Source organism: Lepidochelys kempii, chromosome 3 (assembly GCF_965140265.1).
Source record: "Lepidochelys kempii isolate rLepKem1 chromosome 3, rLepKem1.hap2, whole genome shotgun sequence".
In the NCBI taxonomy this organism is placed as follows: Eukaryota; Metazoa; Chordata; order Testudines; family Cheloniidae; genus Lepidochelys; species Lepidochelys kempii.
The window spans coordinates 115,979,069-115,986,843 of record NC_133258.1 but is presented as its reverse complement, the minus strand read 5'-3'; positions in this window follow the sequence as shown (position 1 = coordinate 115,986,843).

The following is a 7,775-nucleotide window of genomic DNA, read 5'->3' as shown; positions in this document are numbered from 1 at the left end:
AATGTGAAAATAAATTAAAATGTTTTCAACAGAATTTAATGTAGATGCTCTGTAGTTCTTGATTTTGTTACATCATAATATCAGTTCTAACATTAGTCCACATCTAACATTTTTTGGGATTTCCAATCCCTAAAAGTTTAATTATAAAAAAAAAATATATTCCACCTTCCCTTTTTGTGTAAAACTCGCATTGAATCCGTTCCTGAGGTTCAGGCCATCTGCAATTCCCATGAAAGATAATGGGAGGTGAGTGCTCATCACTCCAAGAACAAGCCCATTATCAGTGAAGATCTACTGTGGACTCAGTAGTTTGTGGTTCTAATTTTCTGGATCCAGTCCACAGACAACTTGTCACTACTGTTCTGTGGTGTTTAAAGGCAGGCTCTGAAACAGAAGACTCTGAAACGACTGCTGCCAGATGTAACTACCTGAGTATTGGCAACCGCTGTGGGCCCCTACAGCCTCGGTAGATAGATTTCAGACAACGAAAGAGCAGCACAGTAGGTCGTATTGACTTCCTGTTCTTAGTGCTTGTTCTTATTCTGTCAGAATGCTGCATCCTGGCTTTGCTCAGCTTTTTTCTTAATTTTGCAACCAAGTTGGGAATAGTAGTGCAGACCAACCTCAATCATGTTAATCACTGTCTTAACATCGGTTAGTGCAGACCTAAATGTGGTTAAAATGCCAGTTTGTGCCTGAGCCTTGTCTAAACTAGTGCCCCAACAAGTGGAGCTATATGGTAAGACTATTTCTAAGTCTATGCAGACATGCTCTTCTGGCCGAGGAAGAATAGTGTTTGCAAGGGAGATGGCCCTGAGGATGGGGAAAATGGTGTCCAGTGCCATTTGCTGGGAACTGGAAAAGATAAGGTTGCTTTAGTGATTGCTTTTTCATATAGTTGTAAGGTGATACATTGAGCTCATTACAAAGATTTATAGGTTAACAAGCTTATGGATTGTAAAATATATTTTGTTGTATCCATCATGTCTCACAGTTGTAACACTTTCTGCGGAACAGACATTTTGGTTGGGGCCGTAGGACTTCCCCTTCTTCTATAGATCTCTGCCAACAGAGCCAAGCATTAAGTCTCGGACCTTTTTGGCAGAACATTCAGATGTCCTAACTCAAAACTTTTCTATGCCTGCTTTGGAACTTAGGTTTATTTAGCCAGCAAATTTGCTTTTTTGGAGCAGGTCAGACTAAGTAGGGGAACACCTATCTTGCCAGCAGGACCCAGTTCTGTAGATGTGCTCTAATGCAGACCACTGGTAGGTTGGGTGCAGGACAGCACTCAAGAAGACAGCCAGGAAACAGGGAAACATAGGCAAGCATGAGGTGTTGTGAATGAGCAGGTGCCATGCAGTTTTGGCTATTAGACATGGGCTACCTAAGCGGCTGACCTGGCTTAGATGTCTAATTCCAGGAGAAGTTCACAGCTGAGGATTCCAAGTGGAGTGTAGTGCTTATCTAGCCCACAAACCAGGTCAGTCAGCTATTTAGGTGCCTACACCCTTCTCAGCATTTTCTTCATGGCTAGTTTGGGCAGCTCCCTACTCAGCTTGCTGGCTTCTGAGGATGTTAGGGCTTTCCTTTGTTAGGGCTTGTCTACTGTTAGTGCCCACCAACTTGGGTGTGAATTCTAGTGAATACCAGTGTGTTGTGTGCTAATATGGCCATGTGGAGCCTGCTGGTTTCCATTAAAAGTTCCTAGTGTGTGTTGACGTAGTTCAGTTTCACAGTGCTATGTCAGTACACACTGGGAAACTTTTCATATGAGCCAGCAGGGTCCATATGGACAAGTTAGTGTACGACATGCTGATGTGCACTAGAATTTACCACTCAGCTGGTGTGCACTAACACATCATGTAAAGAAGTCCTTAGAGACCTAATCCTCACCGTGAATTGTTTGGGAAGCATGAGTGCCTAGCTTGTGGCTTACGATTCTACTAGACAACAGGGCATGTAGCAGGCAGGCATTGCAACATTGAACTGATCAATGTCTAAGCCAGTGGTTTTCAAACATTTTTTTCTGGTGACTCAGTTGAAGAAAATTGATGCCCTTGACCCAACGGACCTGGAGATGAGGGGTTTGGGGTGTGGGAGGGACTCAGGGCTGGGGCCGGGAATGAGGGGCTCAGGGTGTGGGACGGGCAGATCTGGGAGTCCAGGCTCAGGTGGGGATAAAGGGTGCAGGGGGCGCTTAGGGCTGGGGCAGGGTGTTGAGGTGCAGGAGGGAGTCAGGGCTCTGGGCTGGGTGTGCAGGAAGGGGCTCTGGGTTTGGGGGGGGCTTAGGGCTGGGGCACGGGATTGGGGCACAGGCTTACCTCAAACAGCTCCTGGTCAGTGGCGCAGCAGGGGTGCTAAGGCAGGCTTCCTGCCTGTCCTGGCATCGTGGACCTTGCTGCACCCTGGAAGCAGCCCGCAGCAGGTCCGACTCCTAGGCAGAGGCGCAGGCCTCTTGCCCACAGGCACTGTCCCGCGCCTCCCGCCAGCTACTATTGGCCAGGAACCAGCCAATGGGAGTACGGAGCCGGTGCTCAGGGCAGGGGCAGCGCATGGAGCCCTGTGCCCCCCTCCCCCTCAACTAGGACCTGGATCTGCTGCTGGCTGCTTCCAAAGCACAGCGTGGTGTCAGAACAGGTAGGGACTAGCCTGCTTTAGCACCACTGATGGGACTTTTAATGGCCTGGTTGGCAGTGCTGACCAGAGCCACTGCGACCCAGCACCTTACATTCCGCAACCCAGTACTGGGTCACGATCCACAGTTTGAAAACCACTGGTCTAAGCACCTTTGAGGATTTGGGCCAATGTGTCTTCTGTTCTCCAGCACCGCTATATCTAGAGCAGGGGTTCCCAAACTTGGTTCGCAGCTTGCTCAGGGTAAGCCCCTGGCAGGCCACGAGACGTTGTGTTTACCTGAGCATCCGTAGGTTCGGCCACTTGCAGCTCCCAGGGACCGTGGTTCGCCATTCCCAGCCAATGGGAGCTGCAGGAAGCGGTGGTGCGGGCCACGCCTCTTCCCGCAGCTCCCATTGGCCAGGAACGGCGAACTGTGGCCCCTCGGACCTGCGAGCGGCCGTAGCGATGGACGATCAGGTAAACAAAGCTTCTCGCGGCCTCCCAGGGGCTTACCCTGAGCAAGCTGCAAACCAAGTTTGGGAACCCCAGTCTAGAGACTATTATGTCCCAATTCATGAGACGTTGCTTCTATGGCTTCTATTGCCGTCCAAGGTTCCCAGCCTCAATCCCAGATTACCAGTTGTCAGAATCGACTTGAAAGGGCTGAGAACCACAATCCTCAGTCAGATGGATATTCAGCCTGCCCCAAAGAAGTAAACCAAAAAGAAAAACACCTCCCATGAGTTTCACTTATCCCCAGAACTCACCCCACCCCAACATTAAAGATCTAATAATAGGAATAAAAAGAATAGACAGATAATCTTGTGCCCTAATTCTGCTTTTGACCCAGACTAGCTCCTTAAAATTAGAAAGGGTTTTTAAGCCCTAGACCTTTGCAATCCAAAGAAGTCACTTACCTCAAGACAAGTCTCAGAAATCAAAAAGCAAGAAAAGGCTTTGTCACTTAGTTTATTGTTCCCAAAAGAAGAGGGAACTGTCCCTCTTGAGGAAGATGACACTCCAGGGGACTTCTCCTGTACCTCTAACCTCAGCAACCAGAGGTAGTGAAGGATGACAAAAACTCCAAACAAAAGCATATTGCCTCAGAATCTAAGCTATCAGTTTAATCCACCTGTGAGGAATGGCCTCTCCTGCAGTGGAGGAAACATAAGGGAAAATCTTACCTGATCAATTTGGGTTTTGGACCCTTCATGTTTCACAACTTATTCCGACCCTCACTTGGTAGATTGTCTAAGAAATTGCAGAATTAAGCTATATTTCAGACATGATGCCAGTAGCTGAAGGCTCAGTTACAAATGGTTTACATTTTATATGCTGAAGTATTTTGGTTAACAAAAAAAAATTAATCTTTCATAGTTTTGGAAATTATCATTCTGGGAAACGTTCAAAGGCAGTATGCTCCAGTCAGGACCAAAGGTTTTGTCTGCCTGTCAAATCACATTACAGGAGAAGAAACCCATGTGAGACTGTGGGATATGAAGAGTCCAAGAAAGGAAACTCTCGGATAAGACTAGAATTTCCCTTCCTGGCAATTATACTATATTGAAGCATTCTTAAAGCTAAAATGTGCCATGCAAAAGGAAAACCACAAGATGGTGCTCTTGAAACATTACACAAAGTCAGTTTCATAAACTTCCTTTTGCTGGCATCATCAGGAATCTCTTAATCCATTTTCCTTAGACTGATGGCATTGAAACTGATCATTAACTTGATAAGGATTTTGCAATCAAAAATTAGTGTTCAGAGTATTAATTTTAAATCAGTAGCTCAAACAAACAAACAAACTTGAATTTAAGCTCTGATTTTAATCTTTGGTTCCAAAAGTAATGTTCATTCTCAACTGTTGATAGCAGAGGCAATCCTCTTTTGTTATCTCTATTGGATGAAGTGTAGGCTACCTACCTAAAAGGCTAATAGTGCTGTTTGGTAAAATGTATGCATCTTATTCAAGCAGTGACTTGCTTTAATAAAATTAAATTTCTTCAGAAACTTCATTGTTACCACAAAAGTTATTAAATGTTATGGGCCAAGTCCTGGCCCCCATCTCTGTGCCCTTTGTACCACTCTGAAGACACAAAGGTGGTGAAAAGCTGAGAAGGGCGTGGGAATAATAAAGAATTGGCCCAACACAGCTGACTCCCTACTAGAGTTATGCGAAGAACTGATTTTTCACCACACCAAAACTTTTTTAAAATGTTTTTTATGGGGGGGAAGGCGGGGAGTGGAGGGTCAAACAAAATGTTTTCTTCAGTCTGAAATGAAATGGCTCATTTTGCTTTTGAGGTTTTAAAAACATCCTTAAGATAAAACTGAAGTAAATTTAAAAACAAAATCCATTTTGAATAGAAAAATTAAAATGTTTCATTTGGAAATGTCAAAGCAAAATGTTTCAATTTTTCTAACATTTGTGCTTGATTGTTTTTTGATCAAAGCAAGTTGTAAAATTCAAAAGTTTGGGGCTAAACATTTCATCCAGCTCTGCTCACCGTCTTTTGCACAGTGGCTGTTTGGGGACAAGCAGGGGGAAGGATCATTAGGCTGCTGTATCTTATGCTGTGTGCCAGACTGGCTCCTTCCCTCCCCCATTTCACGTCCCACAGCAAGTGCAGCTTGGCCAGGCCTGGGGTCCGACTGAATATCTCTATTTTACTAGGCTTTCACTCATTCAACGTTCACGTAAGCTATATAATAACATTACACTGGCTGTTTCTGAGTGACGTCGGAAGTGTTAGTTTTGACCAAAAAAGCCCTAAATGGCTAAGGAGGGCTGACAGAGTTCCTCTCTCTTTGTGCCATACTGCCATAGATGAAATCAGCAGAGACACTTGAACCGAAGGCTCACGTGGTATGTACAAAAAGGTGCTATGGATTGGGCAGACTCTGTGATGTGCATGTGCTCTCAGGTTTGGAAATCAGTCCCCACCCACAGTGCAACATAGACTGAATCAGATGGCCTGTGGGGTATGAAGAAAAGCTCTTCCCTGCCCCCACAAGGCACTTAAAAATGGTAAGGAGGGGGAATTTATAAAGGTGGGGAATCGATGGAAGGGGAAAAGGAGTTGAGCCTTTGCCTGGCTTTGTTGCTCGGAGTGGGTTATATTGAATTGTACTGATGCACTTTAATTATGTTCAGGTATTAATTCTGTTGTACTTTTAAGTTATGTCAAGGGCACGGATAGCAAATGGATAGACATTCTTATTTAGTATGTTTATATAGCCCTAAATAAACAAAAAAGTTAAAACAAACAAAATCTCTAAAAGGCACGTGGATTTTTTTTTACAGTTACCTTTATTAGGATTTTATACTCTCAATAACAAAATATTCCACTTAGCTACATCGTCATATGGATTTTTTTCAAACAGCTAACACTTTTTATCCCATGAAGATGGTTTCTGCTTCCTTGGAATATTCCTTTCTTTCACTGATTTTTGTAAAATACTACATTGAAATCAAAACTTGTTGATGTGCTGTATAATAAAAGTCAATAAGTTGCTGGTAAAGTAAGTTTCACTAATAAACTGAATAAACAAGTAATTGAGAGATTTTTCCAGGATACAGTATCTTCATTTGCTACCTTAATTTTGTTCACTGCTTAACAGAGGAAGACTAGTTTTCTGCTTTCTCTACATAGTTTCTTGAATTAGAATGAAATAGTTCAACTTTAGGTTTCAGAGTAGCAGCCGTGTTAGTCTGTATCCGCAAAAAGAAAAGGAGGACTTGTGGCACCTTAGAGACTAACAAATTTATTTGAGCATAAGCTTTCGTGAGCTACAGCTCACTTCATCGGATGCATTCCAATGAAGTGAGTAGCTCACGAAAGCTTATGCTCAAATAAATTTGTTAGTCTCTAAGGTGCCACAAGTCCTCCTTTTCTTAGTTCAATTTTAGAAAGTATTCTTTTTATACTAGAAGTAGAGGTTACTGCAGAGGTTAGCTGGTTTATTAATTTCTAGGAACTCTACATTGATAGGGCTGATCAGCAATTTTCATCAGTGCTGTTTAACTTTCCTGGTATCTTCAGCAGCAAATATATTTTTGAATAATTCTCCAGCCCTGAAGCGTATCATGGTGGGCATGACTGATGGTTGATCTGTAGTTACCCATGTCATTGCAGCATCCAACTTATTTGTACTTGAACATGTGTTTGAGGTGCAAATGTGGGTAAAATATGAGGTGGAGTAAGTGCTTGCTGATAAGTCTTTTCACTGCTTGCAATGTAACTTTGTCCTTATGTATTCTTTTCTGTAGTGGTTCCTAAAATTCCTTCCAAATTTCAACCCCAGCAACAATGTAACTGCTTGTCTGGTTGCAGTTAGATGGAAGCAATTGAAATGGGTTTCCATGAACTGAGCATGTCTCCTACATTTCTCTCCCAGTGCTTTGTTTACTTCTTGGCAGTGATGGTGCCATCTGTTTTGTCATAATTTCACTCCCAAAGTATCATCATGATAGGCCAGTTCTTAACAAAGTGATCAAAACAAACAGCCACCAGATTCCACTCTACATCTTGGGGTAGGAAAATTTTGACCCTCTGGCTGTTTTATAGAAGCTGATGCAGACTGGTTATTCCAAAGTATTTTACAATTTCAACAATGTTTTCTTTTATTTCTGGGACACTTCAGTCTTTGGGTAAAAGAGGCATCAGGTGATACTGCAACCTTAGCTAATAAGTTTCAAAAGCAGAAAGGATTCTCCTATCACCACATGGGCTATTTAAGAGTCTGGCAGAATTGCAGTCTGCACTCAAAGGAAGGGTGTCTGCTGGACCCCAGAGGGGGATAATAGTGTGTGTGCACTCTCTGTGTACATGAAGAAGCTCAGGGACACAGTCTGCTTTCCTGAGACAAAATGCCTCCTGACAATCCCTCCAGGGTGGTGCTTCTCTCTATGGGCTACAACCAGTGTGCACTGTTTGTTCAATCTAACCCAGAGGGATTCTCCAGCTGTTTTCAGGAGTGTGAATTAAATCAGTTTCTACAAAAACAAACAGAAGTCCTAGTTTTGTGCATTCTGGCTACATACACATCCTTTTTCCTCTTAGCTGAAGTTGGGGAAACAGCAGCTCAGGCTTCACTCAATTTATCATTATCCCTCTCTTGTAGTTCTCCAGTCCACCAGAGAGCACTGTAGCAAA